Source organism: Cryptomeria japonica, chromosome 10 (assembly GCF_030272615.1).
Source record: "Cryptomeria japonica chromosome 10, Sugi_1.0, whole genome shotgun sequence".
NCBI classification, from domain to species: domain Eukaryota; kingdom Viridiplantae; phylum Streptophyta; class Pinopsida; order Cupressales; family Cupressaceae; genus Cryptomeria; species Cryptomeria japonica.
This window is the reverse complement of record NC_081414.1, coordinates 323,363,396-323,384,973: the sequence shown is the minus strand read 5'-3', so window position 1 is coordinate 323,384,973 and position 21,578 is coordinate 323,363,396. Positions and strand designations below refer to the sequence as shown.

The following is a 21,578-nucleotide window of genomic DNA, read 5'->3' as shown; positions in this document are numbered from 1 at the left end:
ATGATAGGACATATCACACAAGTTGTCGCTAGTTTGTGATACCTCAATTAGGGGAAGAGCACTAGTAGCCATTATAGCTTACTTCACTCAACCACAGATCTTAAATAGCACACCGGATTTTGACTTTTTTTTTGTTGTCTCCACATGCAACTTAACTGCTTATAGCTATTGTTTGGCTTCTTAGAAGTAACAATGCATGCTATAGGATCCATTGTGTATTCAAGGGTCAAAAAGTACAAATTTCAAAGTATTGCCTACTACCTAATTAAAGATGCCCCAATAATCGTCCATTTAAAATTGCGAACACAAATGCAGAAATGACCCAATAGTTGTGCACAAATGATGCCATAGTTGTGCACAAATGGATCAATTATGAACCAAAAAAGCTAAAACGTGAGCAGCTTTTGGTACATTTGAACACCCAAAAAATGAACATGGGTGATAATTGGTGCTCTTCTCTAATAAGAAAGAAGTTCAAAAGTTTAAGATTCAATAATCAAAATTTATTAACCAATACAAAGCCAAAAATAAACCAGGAACAATAGAAAATAGTTTGGGGTGTAGCAGTAATACGGTAATTGGATTAGGAAGGATGCTTCTTACTAGGATGAAATTATTATTATGGTTTATACCAGACAATGGATATGGGGCTTCTAACTTGGTAAACAAGAGAGGTGGAATTGGAAACGCATGTAAGAGAACCTTGAGCAAAAGAGTGCGCCGCTGGAGTGGATACAGTGAATTTGATGTTGTAACTCTGCTTCTCCATCACTTCCGTGAAGGATAAAACTGATGGACTCACATTAACCTCCACTCCAGGGGGTGCTTTGATACTGGCCACGTATGTCGAGTCCGCCGCCCCAACATTAGTAACTGTTCATTTGAAAGCAGTAGTGACTAGCGCTGCGGTAATGTCGAAAAGCGCAAAGAAGGACGGGTAATTTAAATTTCCGGGGCGAGTTCTTTCAGGGTCAGTAGGACAAGTCACATTTGTACCCACAATGACCCCAATCTGCCTCGCCGTGTAGTTTAGGCCGCAAAGATATGGAATGTAGTCGTTCGGTGAGAGGTCATAGACAAGCCCTGGGTTCGCTGCTTTTTCCGGATCTACATGTCCTGATCTAGTAGCGAAAAAGTCAGCTGATTTGTTGGTGGTGTCGTCAAGGATCGACCGACCTTTCTTATCAATAACGTCGGCTATAGTCATGAGTGCAGATTTGATTGCAGCTGGGCTCCAGTCCGGATGAGATGCTTCGAGTAAAGCAGCAAGGCCGCTTACATAGGGACAGGACATGGAGGTGCCCGAAATTATATTGAACATAACCAACCTCTTGTCCTCAGGGAGACCCGTGGGGCTGAGGTCTAAAGGCCAGGCAGCAAGAATACTAACGTCGGGGCCTATCACATCCGGCTTCAGGATCTCTGGATTTACAGAGCTCGGGCCCCTCGACGAAAAAGACGCCATAGCAGGCCCTTCTACGCTGCCGAACACGGTGCCGCAGTCGCTGATTTCGTTGAGGCAACGTAAGCTTTAATGGCCAGTCCAGTTGTGTAGCCAACGAAGGTTGCTGGCAAGACATGAGGATCTGCTATGATTGTCTCCCCGAATGATTTGTCCGCGACCAATATCATGCCCATTATGAGGAGGATGGATATCCATATGTGTAGGGTCTCTAGACTTACTCAAGGACATGATTATCTCATTTTTCTATTTTTGATAAGATAAGAAAAGGATGCTATTTCGAGGCTTAAGAGGCTCAGGTTGTTTAGGTTAAAAGTAATCAAGAGTGAAATTTCCATTCTTCACCATGGGTTGGTAGATCTTATGATTAATTATTATAATAGTGCCATCATGAGGGAATTTCAAAACTTTATGAATTGTAGAAGGGATATATTTTATCAAAAAGAGCCAAGCATATCCCAACTTCACACAAAATTGATCTGATGTAGGGATAATAGTAAAGGTGACATCTAATCACTCAGTACCAACCTAAATGGGAAGAGTAAGACAACCAATAGTATGGAAAGAGAATCGATTATACACATTAACTATAACATCATATTTATCAGGTTACTTGATGTTATTGTGAAATATGAAGATGTTTTGCAGTAATCACATTCACCAGAGACACTAGATTAATGAGAACCCTTCGTGAGGGTTTGTCTTTCATCTTTGCAGTGATATGTAATGGGTCATCAGGGGCAACAATAGTCTCACTAGGATCAAAAGTAATTCACGTCTTTTGGATGTGTAGGTTTGTCAACAAGATTCACAACATGATTAGATTCCATACCAAGGTCATCAAGAGAAAAATCAAGAGACTTGGACTCAACAACATTGGTAGAATGAGAGGGCAATGGATTGGTAAAAATTTGGAGGTTTTGATTAGGAGGAGCTACAATTTTATTCCCTTTGTCATTGACACCAACTATAGACATAATGTTGTTATCAATGAATTACTAGATCTTATTTCTTAACCTGTAAAACTTTTTCAATATCATGACTAGGTTGATGGTGATATTGACAAAAGGCTTTAGGATTATGGTAAGGTGGTAATGGTTTAGAATTGTCAATTGGACTAATTGGAGGAATTTTCAATACATTAGCATTCATTAACCTCAACATTTTACTATGCAAATACTCTAAAAGAGGAGTTAATTATTTTCTAAAGTATTTAGATAAAGGAGCCACACTTTATGTCATGGCTACAACATGAGTGTTGATGTTGTCATTTATCTTGATGAAACCTTTGTTGGGTTTGAACTTTATAAATGATTGTTGAGAACTTTCATTCTTATCAACCAGAGCTATTGAAGAGGATGATTATGAAGCATTGCACACAACTGCGCAAACAATGTAAAATCAGAAAATAGAAGCTTATTTGTAATGTCTTTTGTTAATTAGCATTTAGCAATGAAAATTTATTGAGCATCATGATCAGGCACTTGATAAGAAATTTGAGAATGCAAACTTTTATAGATCATCTAATAAAATAAGTCACTTTTTCTTTAAATCCTTGTTTACAATGAAGCAAATCAGTCAAACTAATCTTATGACCAATGTTATTTTGAAATTGTTAGAATTAAAGAATTAGCAAATTGTTGAAAATAAGTAATAGAATAAAGAGATAAAGAACAATACCATTGTAAAGATTTATTTTTAAAGTCTATAGTAAATAATTTAGCCATAAGTCTTTGGTCATGAGAAAAATCACTACACAAACTTTTGAAATTTCTTCATATGAGTCAAGGGGTCACCTTTTCAATTGCACAACTCCAATTGAGGGACTTCGATGTAATTTGGAGGAACCATACAAATAATATCATCAGATAGTGGGTTTGCTACATCAAATATGGGAACATTAAATTTGCATTGAGTTATGGAAGCCAATTGATGTTGTAGGGATGCAATAGTTTAGGCTAGGTTATTAACAGTTGGTTATGTGGATGGATTGAAATTGGACACGTTGGATTGTGATGGAGGAGGAACATTGTTGTAAGCTGGTGGAGGTTGAGAATAAGAAGGGGGGAGATTATGGTATGTTGGTATGGGAGATGGTTGTGAAACAAATGGAAGGCCCATGGAAGAGGGGGTATGTAAGAATATTGATTAAGAGGATTTCCCCTTGACTAACATGCAAAGATTTAATATTTTGTGTGGAAGTAGTCATAATAGAAGATGTAAATATAGAAGCACTAGGCAAGGATGCAGGCATAAGAATGGAATGGTTAACTTGGCAAGTGGGTTGAGAATATCCAAGGACTTCAACACAACTTTCAATTGCCATAATATTAGTATAAACATTATGAGAAAGGCCATGCAACAAATCCACACATATCTTATCATTTTGTACTATTCTTTTTAATGCTTCAATCAAGGCGATTACCTCACTATCCGAGTATTGTTGACCCATCCATTGTTGAAAATTATCAAATTTATTATCAATCTTCTTCAATTGGTCAATAGTAATCCTAGTTAGTGATCCATCCATATCATGAGAAGTATGAAGAGAATAGGGATAAATGATGTCATTTGTTGGATTAGAAGAAGCACCAACATTCACATGGAATAAGTTATCCAACGAAGGATCCACATCCTTAGTGTTTAAACCTTGGGAAGCCTTAATTCTACAAATTCTTCTCACTGAAATATTTTATGTAGGACTAATGGTAACAAAATCATGCACAAAGGAAGGAAAATTGGATGGAAAGGTTGAAAACTATGATTAAGCAATGCATTTTTTTGTAAAAATGATTTATTAACCAGTTAGATAAGTAATTTGAATTATGATATTGAATATTAGATGCCTCTAAATTAGAACATAACATGTCATAATAATCAGATCTAAAAGTATAATTGAAAAATTATGCAACCCACAAGTCAATTTTAGAATAATAAATAAAGGTTTTGGTGAAATTAACCACTAAATTTATGTAATTAAATTGCAAATATCATTTATGAGGGCAAAAAATAATGTTAAAGTGCATACAAATCTAATCTTAGACAATAAATCAGAAACAAGCATGAAAAAAATTAGGCTCACCAGAATGTTTAGGGTTTCAATTAAGATAATAATACCACTAAAAAGACAACTTAGCGAACACATTGAAATAGGGGTGAATCCAATAGATCTAACCACAATCCAAATATAGAAATTTTTATTGGATTCACTTGCTTTTTGTTTGTTAGCCTCTTTCTTAGTTGAAATTGGAAGGCAATTGTGAAATTAACTAAAACAATGAATTATTGAAGTAACTTGTCAAAAATCAATTTCTACATATATCCCATAGAGCCACAAATTGAGATTTGGGTACAAAATAAGATGTTTAATGCATGTTCCCAAAAGTTCAGCCTAATTTTTTGAGACCAGGTTGTACAGATTTGCCTTGGTCTTCTGAAATTTTCTCTATTGAGTGTTGAACCTATTCATCATCATCAACTCTATCAGAATCCCCAACTATAACTCTTGAGCCAGTTTCCTGCAAACAAAAAGACATGAAAGGATGTTTGGGATATGGATTTTCCTTAGGTCAAACCCCAGTTTTGGAGTTAACCTTGAAATTGAAATCATTTCTAGATGCTTTCCTTGTAAGGGAAATGCCAAATATGAAACAAAAACTCTTTTAATTCAAATATACGTTGATGAAGTTTTGTTTGATCCTCATGCAATAGTTTTAGGGTTTTATTTAGAATGTCTTTAAAGAAAGTTGATCATGGATGCCATCTTGAATGCATAAAATTGACTTCACTTCTTCTGTAATTCTTGATGAATGACTCATTTCTTCCTCACTTGAATTGAATTAGGATTATAATTTTACTGTTAAGAAAATATAAGTTGATTAGCCTTTCAAATGATATGGGTAGGCCTCCTTTTATACTTGTCTGCTTGAAAACTAAGTTAATTTATGGAGTAGGCTCCCATGAAAAATTTCTCTCATCTGAGATGATCATTATGAAGACCAAAAATGGGCTCTAATTGAGAGGATGAGAGTGCCTGGGACCTTGGTCCTGACAATCAAGACTCAAGCTTGGAGGAAAGGCACAAAAGGAGATGAAAATGCAATCTTTATGGATTGTGTGAGAAGAATTAGAATAGGTCTTAGGCATTGAAAGTGATATCACTAAGGTGAGGTCTAAGATAGGACAAAATTATATGTAGATACAATTTATGTTGCTACAATTGCAAGGATAGATCTCATACAAATAATAAAAAATTGATATAAAATGATAGTAACAAAATACTTCATATATAATGTGGAGCTGTAAACTAAGATTTGAGGAGAGAAAATGGATCATAACCTATTGTGGAATATTATTTTGAATTGTCGGGACTAGGGGGAGTAGATCACCCCAGTCCTCCAAATATCAAGGGCAGACAAACTAGATATTTTCTAGATCAAGATGATGCACAAAATTCACTATCAAAAGGTCATAAAAAATTACTATGATCGAGGGGAGCTAGTCATTCTGGTTGTCTACTTTTCATGCTTTCACAATCTAATTCTAATTTTCATCATCTACACTACCTGACTCCTTGCTCGTAGCTCCTGAGATAATTCCCTACATAGAGAAGGATGGAATTAAGTTTGGTTCATGGGGATCTTCCTTATTTCAAACATTGGTATAGGAATTATCATTTAATTTAATTTAAATAGTAATTAAAATATTGAAGTAAATGCTATATCATAATAACTCAAATCTGCAATGACTAATTGAAGATTGATGATACAATGCTCTTTATATGTGATCATAAATGTTGATCACTAGTACATTTGGAGCTAATTTCCGACGACTGTTTGTCGGATTTTTGACGAATTTTTGTTGGAGTGTCGACAAAATCCACTGTCGAAAACTCGGCATTGGATTGGTCGACGATGCTATGCCCGTCAAAAATTTGACAATCCAATGGACTCTGCTGACGGTCAAAGAAGTCGTTGGTTGAAAGCTTGGTATTCGTCGTAATTCTGACGATGACCATTTTTATAAAAAAAATAAATATAAAAGAGCCAGTGAAGGAAGGAAGTTCTTTCAATTTGTTTTAAATCCTAAGGGGTTCAGGGTTTAGGTTTTAAGTCACTTCAATACCTGAGAAAAGCCCTTTTGGTTTCTAATTTGGCATTACTATATTCACTTAAGCGATGGGTCCATTCATCATAAAAGGGTTCTCCCCTTGTCATTTACCTAGGCGGTCTCTTTAAATATTTTATTCTTGTTCTCTTTTAATCTGTCTTTTCTAATGTCCGTTGGGCCTTAAGTATCATGCGATTTTCTGTTGATCTGATGGCTCATGTTGATTCATGACCAAAAAGTACTCAAAACTTAGTTTCTGTGAAGTAGCGAAAGGCGAAGGTGGACCCGACATATAGGTTTGGACCAAAGCTAAACACCGATCAAGTTTCATCTGATCGGACGAACAACATGGTTTCGTGAGATCAAGCTGAACATGTTTTAACCTTCGCGAAGTGGCAAAAGGGTTTGGCGAGTCCCAGAGATAAGCGGTCTTCTTTGGTTAAAGAATGATCAGGTTGGAAAAAATCAATGGCTTCTCGTTGTTTCATGGCCAAGAGATGCATGAGCTCTACCTTCAGTGAAATAGCGAAAAGGTGGAGGGTCCCACTAAGAGTGGTAGTAAATGTGGTAACCCCAGTTGGCGATGACATGGCGGTGACAAGGAACTCAGTTGGCAATATGCAGTGGGTCTGGGCAAGGTTGTCATAAAAAGAGTAAACAACGAGCAAGTTCTTGAGATCTAATGGCTTGCGTGAATTCGCGAAGATAAGATGCTAGCAAGTTAGTCATTGCAAAGTAGCGAAAAGGCTGATGGGCCCAAGGGACAAGCATGGCATGAAGTTAAAAGCAGATCAGGTCTGTTTTGATCTAATGGTTCTTGTGGTTTCGTGGCTGCAAGCCAAATGAAGAATAATGTTCACGAAGTCGTGAAAGATAGGTGGAAATCACATGAAGGAGTGATGTGGCATAACAGCTGGCGCTTTTTGTAGAGCTTGGAAAAAGATCAATGGCTTCTCATTGTTTTGTGGTCGGGAGATGCACGAGCTATACCTTCAGCGAAATAGTGAAAAGGTGGAGGGTCCCGCTAAGAGTGGTAGTAAATATGGTAACCTGAGTTGGTGATGACATGGCAGTGACAAGGCACTTTGTTGGCGGTATGCAGTGGGTCCGGGCAAGGTTGTCATTAAAAGAGTAAACAACGAGCAAGTTCTTGAGATCTGACGGCTCACGTGGATTCGCGAAGATAAGATGCTAGCAAGTTAGTCATTGCGAAGTAGCGAAAAGGCCGATGGGCCCAAGGGATAGGCATGGTATGAAGTTAAAAGTAGATCAGGTCTATTTTGATCTAATGGTTCTCGTGGTTTCGTGGCTGCAAGCCAAACGAAGAATAATGTTCGTGAAGTCACGAAAGACAGGTGGAAATCACATGGAGGAGTGACGTGACACGTGGTTTAAAAAAGTGGTTGAGGGCCCGCCTAGGTGTAATCGGAAGTTATGTGGGAATAGTAAAAGGGAACACATGGTAGATTAAGGGTGGAACCAAAAGGAGTTTCCAGGGCTAATGGTCAACTGCCATGTGGCATTTATTAACTAGATAACAAGTGGGGTAAGTAATTCCCGGATAAAGGGCCCACTTAAAAGGCATTCATCTCAAGATTGATCCAATGCTTCTCATTGTTTCGTGACCCGAAGATGCCCTCAGCTTAACCTCAGTGAAATGGCAAAAACTGTTAGCCATCAAGATGAGGCGTGGTTAGTTAAAAGGATTGATGGTCCCGGTTGGAGTTAAAGGTCGGGTGATTTGAGTTTGATCTAATGCTTGGCATGGCCACACGAAGGAAAAGTGCATGATTGTTAAACTTCACGAAGTGGCAAAAAGGAGGTAGGGCCCGACACTAAAGCAAAGAGATTAAACGGAGATAAAGGTGATGTATGTTCTTGAGATCCAATGGCTAGCATTGTTTTGCGAAAGAAAAGAGAACAGGTTTTATGTTCTGCGAAGTAGTGAAAGAGTGAAATAGAGGAAATACTTAGAGAAATTATGACCCGTTGGAGCTAGTTTTGAATTCGATTTGGCGAATTTAATTCTGAAAAGAAAGCCAAAGCATGCGGAGTTAATTTCTAAAAACTTAAATGCCAACTTTCCCTTTTCAGTTCGCATCAACTTGATTGCTAAGTATTGTTTCATCGAAGTTTGTTGCAGAGCAAATTGTTGCAGAGTGAATTGTTGTAGAGAGATTTTCTTCAGGTGAATAATCAGGTTTCTTGTGCTTTTCTTGATAACTCTTGGTTTGTTCTCAAATACTGTTGTGTGAATTACTTCATTAGAGGTCTGTGCTAGCTTCTAGTGGTATAATTGTTTGACCAGAATGGCACCCAAAAGAGAATTTATAGGGAAAGTGAATTACCAGGACCAAAATATCTGTGATGATTTTTTAGTGCAATTAACCATGTCCACCAATGCTGGGGATAAGGCCAAAGAGCTAGTACCTAAGAACTCTCGTCTAAAAATTGGAGATGGCCTTTATGATAAGGGAAATTGGTTGAGGGACCCTGAAATAGGATTGTCAAGCTTAGGACTCTTCAAAGTTGGTTTTGGGCAGAGGAATTCCCTAGCTCCTTTGAATGGCATATGGGAGCAAGATGTAGGAAAGCTTGTGGTCCCAGGTGTTTTTATGGATGTAGATCTGTTAGCCCTAATAGCATAGAATTATGGCTCTGTGGCAAGATGCATCAAGAACATAAAGGGATTAGTCTTGATTGAGATAAATGAAGATGAATTCAGGAAAGTGTTTAAACTCAGTGAGTCCTCCAATTTGTTAGAACCTATTGACTTTGAGTCGTTAGCCCAGGTTTACAACACACAAAGGGATCATCTTAGAAGTGGCCCATTGAAAGAATTCTTTGGAAAGATAGGGGGGTAAATAGTTGTAGGCCCTAGCACAATGGAACCATTTTCTCTCAACCTATTCACTCTGAGAGATAAGGGTATGTATTGGGCATTATGCCAGATTTTTGGAGAGGACGCTGAAAAGAATATGCCAACCCATTATATGTTAATGATTGCACAAATTCTAAACCCCTCCCTAGCAATAACATTTGATTATGCCTCATATCTTGCTGATACAATTCATAAAGGGCTAGTAGCAATAAAAAATGGTAAGGTGGATAGGCCATTTGGATGGTACTCCATGTTAATGAATATGTTTCTATTCAAAGGGGCTGATTATTTTGGAAAGGAGATGGACCTGATTAAGGTCAAGGATAAAGAGGAGATGCCAGTGCAATTATGGAGTACTGTTCTATCTTGGGATAGAGAAGATGCAATTTATTTAAAGTTTGATAGATGCTTTGCATCTAAAATTAGGATTCTTCTATGCAGAGAAAACCCTAGAATTCCTAAGGCTCTTTTGGAGTTTCTCAGACCAAAGAAGTTTGCAGAGGATATCAAGATTGTTCACAATTGGGGAGACATATATTTGTACCCTGTGTCTACTGCTTTTTAGAGTGTTTGGATTTAGAGACACCCCCTTTTTACTACCCTATTAGGTCCCATTGAAGATAGGGATTGTAGAAGTCCTAAGACAAATTGGGGGAGTACAAGAAGCAGAGCTAACCAATAGAGGTAAAGGGACTATTTTCCCAACTATTACCATGGCTCACCATTTTGTGATCACTAAGGGTGGATAGAGATTTTTTGAAGAATTCTTTAAGCCATATAGGCTGTCTACTGCAGTGTCAAGATGTGCAGACCCCGAGGATTTTTTCAATGGCATGTTCAGAAAAAGAGCAGTGTGTAGAGGTAGGCCACATCAATTTCAGTTCCCAGAAGATTTGATTAGAAATGAATTTAGCTTAGATGAGAAAGAACTGAGGAAGGAGAAGTGGGTCACATATAAGAAAGGCCTTGATTTTATCCATCAATTTGACACTAGCTATGACCCCCTTTCTAGCTTCAATCCATTTGAGGAGAAAATAAAATTCATGATTCTTTATTTTGAAGATCTCATGTAGACCTTAAAAGAAAAGAGGGAGGCCATAATGCAAAATGAGCCTGATAAGGCTAAGATGGTATTGGCTAAGCCTGCCTTTGCTAGAGATATCCCATGTGGTGACTATGTAATGCACAAAAGGTCAAAGTACACTATGATAATGCCAGTGACAAGTGAGCCTTCCACTTCAAAAGGGAAGAGGAAAATTGAAGATGTCATTGACATCCAGGATTCCCCTAAGAAGCAGAGAGTGGGAAAGGAAATTGAAACTGATGAGCCTCAATATTCTCCATCTTAGTCTCCTATCCACATTGGAGATGAACAAGTTGTGGCTGAATAATTATTGTAGTTAGGGAGTCTCAGTGAGATTGCCTATACCTATGACGAGACCCAAGAGGGGATGCCCGAAGAGCCACCTAATGCTGAAATGGATTTGACTGATGGTGAGTTAAAGGGCCAAGAAATGGACCTTACTGTTAAGCAAGCTAGTGAAGAATTCCTAGCTAACAATAATTTTGTCACATCAGGAGCTTTTATATAGGTTCTATGGAAGCAAAATATTGATCAATTCAAGACTAGATGTGAACATAGGAAAAGTGAATAGCCTCTTAAAATTACAACTCAGGTAGAAGAAGAGGTTAAGCAAGAAATGATGGAAGAGTTCAAAGCAATCACCCCTAAGAAAGGAAGAGAAATGGTAGCAAAGGCTGGTGTGTTGATTCTCCCTGAATGGGATATAGCTGATGCCTTAGTGCTTGATGTAGTGAGGAAAGAAACAAAGCCTATGGAAGGAGTGACATTCAACAAAGATAATGTTGCTCTTGTCATGTGGTCTTTAAAGAAGGATGAAAACAAAAGAAGGAAGGATGCATCAGACTCTAGCCTCTTAGGAGGCATGATAGTTAAAAGAGTCCAAGACATAGGGGTAGTGGAAGTTGCAAGCACAATCCTAGAGACTGCAAAATTCAGTGTTGCAGTGGCAGAGAAAGAGGCACAAGAAAAGGCTAATCTCCAATTGAAGTTGGAGACTATTTTAAAAGCTTACAATGATGCTAAAGAAGGAATAGCCAATAGAGGTAGCATAATTGCTACACTTCAAAGTCAACTAGTAGGTCAATATCATCCCGGTGAATCTTCTACACTCATGATAGCCTCCTCTCCAGCAAGACCCCCTCCTACTAGTCCCATCATTGAATATCCCCCTTCTCCTATGCCTTCTAGTTCCCAATTACCTGAAAATGTCCAACATGAGTTGGAAAATTTGAAACAAGCTCAGACATTGTATGCAAACAAATATGAGGAGAAGGTGAAAGCCACCATCTTGAAGTTTGCTGACTCAGTCAAAACCTCCAATGTATACATAAATATGAAGAGGATTCTTGAGATTTTGATCAAATTGAGAGAAGAAGAAGCCACTTTGGAACCAATCCTGAATAAGTGGGTGCCTAGAGGTAAAGAGTTAGAGCTCATGTGTTCTTCCCATGCAGATGCAAAAGAGAATGACAATCTAAAGTCCACATGTGAATTTATAAAAGAGATGAATATTCTTTCAGTGGAAGGAGCGGGTATAAAAAGAAAAGCCCAACTTTATAGGAAATAATATTCAAATCATAAATTTGAAATGTTTCCAGGAGGTTTCATTGGTCCTGTCCAACTAAAGGAAGAGAAGAATTGGTTAAAGGAGGTGGACCACAATTTGCCCGTAAGGATCAATCAGATTATTAGTACTAATGACACATCCTTATTTGTCCAAACAATTGAGGAAATTAAAAAAGTGAAATCTCATTATGGTTTCATAGAAACAGAGATTGGGCATGTACGAGTCACTTAGAAGTGGCTAGAAGATATGAAACAGAAGATTGCTATTTTTACTTGGCCTAGTGATGATGTGTATCAGGAGTGGAAAGATAAGTATATGGGATAGAAAGAAGATGCTCGGGAGCAGTTAAAAGAGGTTGCAACAGAACAACAAGTAGAGGAAGCCACAGATGCTGAAAAGGACTTATAACCGCTTCTTGAAAATGATCGATTGTTTGTAACAAACTTTCTTTTGAAGGGTCCAAAGCTTGTATGCATCCATACTATTATAAATGGATACCAGGACTCCTAAAAAAATGATCACAAGTAATTGTAAGAAAATGCTGCAGAAATTTATGTGAGCTTTTCTCTAGTCTTATGGAGAATACTCTGAGTTTTGTAATATTTTCTCAGAATTAATATCAATATATAGCCTATAAATAGTGTATATACATAAATGTGCTTAGCAGTCATAGGGAAACTCATGTCAAATGTGCAACTCAATACAATAAATAATCTTAGTTTGTAGCCCTATAGCATCATAATGCAGTCCTTGACCAAGTATGTATACAAGAAACATCTAGTTCTATTAAGGCACAAGCATCAAAGTCAAAGGTTATGACAACTAGTGAAAAACATCAAGAACAAAAAGTTTAGTCTCAAGAATTAGTTGTAATGAAAAAACTTACAAGGATGAGGCATATTCATAACTTTTACAGTCCCACCTTGGATATCAACACTAGAAGCAACTCATATTGTTTGTGTAAAGACAAGACAATATGGGAGTTCATTATACCCAGCAACTTGTGGTGTTGTTGTTCGTGTTGGCTCTGTTGGACCCTACAATTAAGATTCAATATACATTATTCAATAAGATTAATTGTGCAACATAATGAAATATTGAAAAGTGTGTTACCTTGTTGAGCTTCACTTGGTTTCGAGAATAGTTTAATATTCTCTACTTAATAGGGCCAACCATGTGAAGGTGGAAGCTCATTTGGCCCCTCCCCCCCCCTAACATCACTCTAAATTCCCCATTAACATCTTATAATATTCATTCATTCATTCTTTCTACCATTAATAAAATATAGCTTTCATTCATTAATATCACATAACATTCATTAACACATAACATTGATTAACATTAATTAACACACAACATTCATCAATATTAATTAACACATATCGTCCATAACCATTAATTAGCACATAAAAATTAGTCATTGTCAAATAAGTTAGATTACAATCATTTCTTTCTTTGTTTTTTCTTTGAAGCTATGAAAAGACTAAGTGGAACATCGGTGTCTTCATCATTTCCCCCCTCTGCAGATGTTCCGCCAACTGCTTGTGATCTCAATGTATGCCTAGTCCTATACTAAGGATGAGGACACTAAATCGAAGGGGGGTCCTCTGCAATAACAAAGAAATGGGTTAAATTGAAAAAAAATAAAAATTATTGTTACAAGTATTTCATTAATTTAGAGAATATAATTGTTGTGCTCTTTACCTGATGGGGCCACATCATTTTGTGTAGCCTCAACCTCAACATGCTGAACACCATGATCCTCTTCACCTGAGTGGGGAACATCACGTTCTTGAGGTTGTGTACCCAGATCATGCTCCACTTGCTCACCACTGACTACATGCTCTAAAATATTAACAAGAAAGGTTACATTAATTACTACTCTAATTACAAATTAAGATGTTTAATTGTATTAATAGCTAAATAAATAAATTTGAATAGCAAATGAATACCTCCACTACTGGGTTGCACATCCGAACCTTCATGTGCAGGTGGTGTTTCACAATTAGCAGGCTGCATTCCAATGACATGCACATTGTTATCATTGCTTGCTTATTTAAAACAAATATAGTCACTTTATGTTGGAACTCAACATCAATTAGATTATTGGTAAAGTATTCAATTTGAAACAACTTCCATTCACCATATTTACCTGTGTGATGGATGCACTCGAATGTTGTGTATGCCCACTCAATTCTCATAGCTGATCAGCCACGGCTAAATAGCCTTGCTGGTAGGCAATTCTCTTGTCATCTTCTGTGGGCACTCTATTGAATTCAGAGCCCTGCATTTTTGCTTGGTACCGTGAATTTTGCTTGCATTGTTTGATAAAAAAAAAACGTTTGCAATTTATTAATATTTTGAGACAATATGGGAGTTTACATGAGATACTTACAATTCATGCAGCAAGTTTCATGTAACCACCAAAGTCGAGTTTGTGTTGCCCGTGCTTTTCTTATCTTGCCTTGGTTGCCTTTGACGTGTCACTTAGTCTATAAAAAGTTTGAAATATGTTAGATTATATAAATATAAAGAATAATTAATTAGTACATAATTACATTCTTAATAGTATCCCGTACCTTCTTCTGGCATCTACTGGTGTATTTCCTTTTTTCCTTTCAATTCTCTCCTTGGCATCCAAAATCAGGTCCTTCCACACTCTCTCTGGAATCATGGGGGGATGCTCATACTTTAGGTTCCTCTCCAAATGGGTCTTGTATTGGTCCCTCACATACTTTAGATATGTGCCAGCTTTTTCAAGGAGCTTGGTTTTTTCAAAGGTGTCATTTCTAAACCACTCAACCATTTGGTTTGTCAATTCATTTTTTAACCTTTTTTCTTGGTCATTCCACCTTTTAAAGCAAAAACAAACTTGTTAGATTCAGAAATGAACTGAAGCTACATTTATTACACTTCAAGAAATGGATCAAAGGAAAAGTATTCTAGCAATGATATGAAATCAAAAGTGGATAAGGGTTAGTTCACATATGATGTACCACCTTTTACATATGGTGGGCCCAAATATCTGCAATGCAATGTCACTAAGATATTTATAGAAAATATAATTGCCTACAAAAAATTAATGGGATCAATATTAGTCCAAAATGAGTGATCATAAAGTAAATTACAATTAGAGTATATATAATAATAATTTTAAAGTACTTGGAACCTTTTGTATCTTTAAGGGAAGCATTTATTCGTCGCTCACTACGAATGTGGCCTGCAATGTTCCCATACTAGCAATACAAGAAGATCTAGGAAACGGTGCCATGTTATCAGGAGTAGTCGCCTGTGGCACATCCTCATGTGCATCTCCTCCTACAAAAAATGAATCCACTATGAAATGGCACTAGAATTCAAGAAAGAACGCTTGAAGAGAAATAAACACATGACAAAAGATAGAGAAAAAGAGGGATCTACCAACAGTGGGTGGGCCAATATGATATGCACTAGAGGATGTATGCATGCTACGTGTTGCCGACATTGCGGTCGGCAATACAGGTGAGGGTGACCTCTGAGGAGGTGGTGTCGACATTTGCATAGTAACATTAAGAGCACCTAAAGAATAATACATTAAATATATCATACATTAAATATATGAACAGTGCAAGAATTGTAAACAAGGATGAACCTTTATTTTGAAAATTGATAGTATCAAGTATGATGTGTTTTGGGTACTTAGAGTGATAAGCCAAGCAAGTGATAATACAAGAAAATCATCATTATCTGATCCTGCAACACCCTGATCATAGGAACGAATTTCATGAGGGCGGATAAATTGCTGTAAAAACAACACGTACATATTCTAGTTAATGACATAAAAAGAGAATAAAATATAAACCATTATTGAACTTTTGTTATAATTAAAGCTTTCATTGCTACTTACTTGCACGTTTTCTGCTATCTTATACAATAATTCCACCCTCTGTCATATCTCATCAGTGGTAGGATGCATGGCTACCAAAGCAACAATCTCTTTTCTAATTTTTATAAGAGGCACTTTAAAGAATTTCACAAGGTCTGTGGGATCTTCAGGGTCATCATTGCTTAACCCTAATGATTCCAAATCCATAGAAAGGTGCTCAGGTACTACAACTCCCTTTCCCTTCCCTCGAACATCCATCTATGTCAAGAATATCATTAACAATTACAAAATTAGTATAAATCACTAAAAAAAAGAACATAATAATGTAATAGTTTGCTTCTACCTAATTTGTACAATTACAATGAGGTTTACCTGGTCGGTAGAAGTGTCGCAAGGTACATCTCTATCTGTGATATGTGATGGATCCATGTCGGCCTGTGACAAAGAAAAAATATAAAAAACGTTAGCGAAATTCATCATACACAACATGAACAACATGAAATTTGTAGACAAAAAGAGTATTAAATAATAAAAAGATGTTGTCATCAAAATAATTGTAAATTTTGTAATTCCTTACCTTTACTTTATGTAGACTATGCAGGATCCTCAACTAAATGGTCACATAAATAGTCACATAGCTAATAAACAATCCAATTTCCATAAATAAACACAATTTAAAATTTGTCACATAAATAGTCACACCCCCTATCTTCATCTCCATATTAAAAGGCGCATCATGAATTAATTATGTAATGGAATTAGAATTCAAAATAGAATGAATTAATTATGTAAAAAAAATTCTATCAAGAAGTCAATATTCAATAGATAATATACTAATCGCATTCCTCATCATCATGAACATCAAGGTCATCATCGCCATCATCATCATCATCATCATCATCATCATCATCATCATCATCCTCGTCGTCGTCGTCGTCATCGTCATCATCAACGTCTTCGCCATCATCATCACCATCATCACCATCACTGTCATCATCATCATCATCATCATCATCATCATCATCATCATCATCATCATCATCATCATCATCATCATCATCATCATCATCTTCTTGTTCTTCTTCATCGTCATTGTGAAACTGTCGATTGTGATCATCATCCACTTCATCTTCTACTTCTTCGGTATCTTCTTCTTTCATCACATTATACTTTATCGGCCTTCCTCTTGGATCATGTCTAACAACAAATGACCAATCCAGTTTATGCAGAACCTCTCAGTAAAATACTTGCTCACATTGGCTTGGAAGAACATAGGGCTCATCTCCAACTAGTTCAAATGACCTTGTATTTAGCATTATAAAACCATTATCATGTTCAATAACAGTTCTATCAGGATCATTTTTATTCAATCGTAGCCTGTACCATTTGACGACGAACAAAACTAATTTGAAGGAATTAAAGTCACACTCAAGTATATCATCCAAAATGCCATAGTATTAATTTTGAGACTGTTGAGGATGAATGCCATTTCTTGATGAAATATTTGACACCTCAAAGACTGCAGTGATGCCAGAATCATAAGTTTTCTTCGTGTCATCCAACTTTTTTATTTGAAATTTATGACCATTGTAGCACATAGCGTTGTGGTGTTTGACCTGCGATATGTAAAACATGTAAAATTTATTGCATTATGAGTTGATAAACATATGGGTGATTAATAAATTTATACATACCTGTTTATCTCTTAAACCATATGCTAAATCAATTTCCCTTTGTGTAACATTGGAATCTCCGTTACGATGTGCTTCTTTAACCAATGAAGCCACACCTTCCCATGTTAACATGCATCCAGAATTTTGACAACGTTTAATCCATACCATCATCCAGTCAAGATTGTTTGTAATATACAAATGTAGTGCATCCCACTCTTGACGAACTATACAAAAAATAAATAGACATCTTACAATTGATTTATTTTGAAGATTAAGAATTAATTAACTACAATAACCTCTTATAATTACCTCTCACTTTCCTCAATCTACCTTTCCCCGTCAATTACTCCCCTTCGAATTTGTTAATGGTGTTGGGATCCCAAATGCGATCCACGTGGATCTTTGCTACAAACTTAGGAAGATATTCAGAAATGTACACCATAGTCTGGTATACCATATATCCCTCCACCATAGAACCCTTAAGATGTGCTCTTTGTCGAACCAAAGCCTTCAAAAATTTCAAGTGCCTCTCAACCATCCACATTGACCTAGTGTGTATAGATCCACACAATTCAATCTCCTCAACTTGGTGTATGAGGTAGTGTTCTTGTGCATTGAAAAAAGATGGAGGTGGACACTTTTGCATTTCACATACTAAATGAGGAATTTTTCTCTTCCAATATTTTATATCATCTTTATGGATTTCTTTACATGACAACCACCTACAAGGTATTCAAGACGCAAAAAAATATATTACATAAGAAGTAAAACAAATTGCAAATATAATATCTATACAATGAACTAAACAAATATCACCACTTACCTTATGTATTTTCTAGGATCATATATGACTTGTTTGACATTATTATCAAAGTCGTGTGGGAGAGATAGAGGTAGAACGTACTGCAACAATTATAAAATTATCTTTTCATTTTTTTGTAACATTATGAAAAGTACACATACGCTCAGTACTTAAATACATACTAAAAACACAAGAACATGAATTACCTTAATGAAGGTATGCCAATCATGCATTTTCATCCTTGACCCAAATTCACTTTTCTTTGATATGAGATTGTTTATTTTCACACCAAATCCTATGGGAAATCGAATTTTTTGTATGACTTCTTTTATAGCATTGCTTTACTAGTCCATTAATAACCAAGGAAGCTCACTTATATTAATTTGGTCTCCATGGCTATTTGATTGAATGACATTTACCATTGCATGATTGGAATCCTGAATGTCACTACAGATTTTGACAATTTTTTCTTTGTCACGCCTTCCATCCAATATTTTCTATAATGTCTCTGTTATATTCTTTCCAATATGCATACTATCAAACAAATGAACAATGTAACTGCTCGTAGTAGGGCAACCTACTAAATTGTCAGGGATAACTTTTTATTCCCTTAGGAAGGTGGTCATTTATGCCTTCATGACCTTCATGATCATCAATCACATCGTCAGTAAACAAAACAAAATAGAAAAGATGTTTTATGACAAACCAATAGATGGAATGGCATTACCTTGATGATTAATTCTATTATATTCCAACTTCCACAGGTGAGGTGTCATTCTTCATGGCTTTGATGTATTCTCTTCTTTCCCATTGAAAAGATGTTTTTTAGTATTTCGATACTTATGATTTTTGTGGAGAAAGTGCCTATACTCATCATACACCTGCTTTCCTAAACTTTTTGAATGATGAGATTTCATCTTTGGACCACAAACAGGACATGCAAATTTTCCCTTTGTTTGAAGACCTACAAGATAATGTATAATTGGATTAAATATGATAATTTTTTGAATTATAATTTTCATGCACAACTTAAACACTATAACATACCACAAAAATGTGTTAGCCCCAAGGCATCGTGTATTGTCTATAGAAGCATCACATGGAATTTAAATTGTCTTTGTCCTATTGGTGTAGAGACGTCATACATAGTGACACCATTCCATAACTCCTGCAACTCATTGATAAGAGGCTCGATATATACATTCATATCTTTAACTTGGTACTTACCTAATCGAATGAACAAAAACATTACATAATTATTATGACCATTTTACTGCAATATTTATAATTAAATTTAGACGACTATATTTAAATGATAAAATGCCTGAAACAATCATTGCCAACATTATGTGCTTCCTCTTTATTGACATCGATGGAGGAATGTTATTGTTGATAACAAAAATAGGCCACATTGAGTAAACAGATCTCATCTCTCCAAATGGATTGACATCGTCTACTGCCAATGAAAGCCTAAGATTATGAGGTTCTTCTTTAAAGTGTGGCCACTTTTCCTCTATGTCCATAATTGCTGAACCATCCATAGGCATTCAAATAATGTCATCTTGACTTCTATTGCGTGCATGGTAATCCATAAATTGTGCCAAGGTAGTGCACTTGAATAATTGTTGCATACGTGGAATAATGAGAATATGGCGAAGAACCTTGTGAGGAACCCTTTTTGTTATTTGATCTGTTCGATATCTATTGATATGACATTCAGGCATTCAGTTCAAATTCATGTTGTTTGCAATATATAATATGATCATTGGGACAAGCATCTATTTCTTGATAGTCCATTCCAATATCTTTCATAACGACAGATAATTCTCAGTATGAGCGAGGCAGAATATTTGATGGTGGTAAAAAAAACTCACCTATCAATCTACAACAATAAAATATAATTTATTATAATAAAGAATATTAATGGTACAACATGATTCACAGTTTATTATGACATATATGACATGCCTTAGCATACGTGACATTGTTATGTTGGATAAACCATTCATAACCTTCAAGTTCACCAACAACAATACAACGGAGAGAAGAGTTGCCTATGAGCCTTCATAAAGGGCCTCAGATGCCTTCTCAAGTAGAGGGCCATCATGAACAACATCAAGGTCATCTTCATCATCATGATTAGCTACGCGAGTACTAAATGAGTCATGGATCAATGTATTTGTACCATCATCTTCAATTGTGTTTTCTGGCTCATGATCGTCATCTGCCATCAGATCATTATCTTTATCTTCGATATTCACACCTCCATGTTTGTCCACTTTGAAAACCATATTCTCAGGGTTGTGTTGATCCATACCATGTCCTCCAGGGTGCTCGACCTATATAAAATTGATATACATAAATAAACCGTGCTCATGATCTCATCATCACGTGATTTATTATGTATATAAATTGTCAAAACAATATAATGAAAAACTTACCAATGGATGATAATCATGTCCACCTTCAATGTGACCATGTAGCCTACAATTTTTCTTCATTGTTTTAATTAGAAGTCTTCTAGTCTTTAACCCCTTACAAATTTTGTACAGACAATAACATTTTCCATCACCTTTTCTTTTCAAGTTAGACCACAATCTAGCAATTGTCTCCTTATTTTGTTGTTCGTTGATATTGTCTGACATGGTCTTTCTTCATAGGCAAGAAAATAAAAATTATTGTCTAACATGGTCTTTCCCTCAGGAGCTGGTAGATCATGTTTCCATACTTTAATTCTATTTTCTCAAAGGACAATCCTAAAAATCCATGCATTGCAAACAACTTTTTACACCTTTGTTGGTTGTGGTGGCGTCACAGAGAGTTTACATCAATAAATGAAGAACATGCCAATGCTTTTAATGCAGCAATAGAAGTCTGTCTCTTATTCAATATCTCTAGTGAAACCCCCATGATCTTTTGTTGGAGTAGAAAATGTTATATTCTAGAAAGGGTCTTGTCCTTTGTTGATGGGATATTCATCTACCTCAAGAAATAACTGTTCTTATCTCCAACAAGAAGTAGAACTAAATGAAGATCTAGCACTATGAAATTAATCCTCAAAAGGATTACTATAGTTAGTTTTGGTAGATAATGATCTGGGTAAAATACTAATGTGGCTTTACGAAACATTATGTA

At 36.2% G+C, this 21,578-nt stretch overlaps 1 pseudogene; it reads right to left on the bottom strand.

The window, feature by feature from the left end:
- Positions 1–877: 877 nt before the first annotated feature.
- On the bottom strand, positions 878–1,638 carry LOC131076150 (subtilisin-like protease 3; annotated as a pseudogene).
- Positions 1,639–21,578: the final 19,940 nt, after the last annotated feature.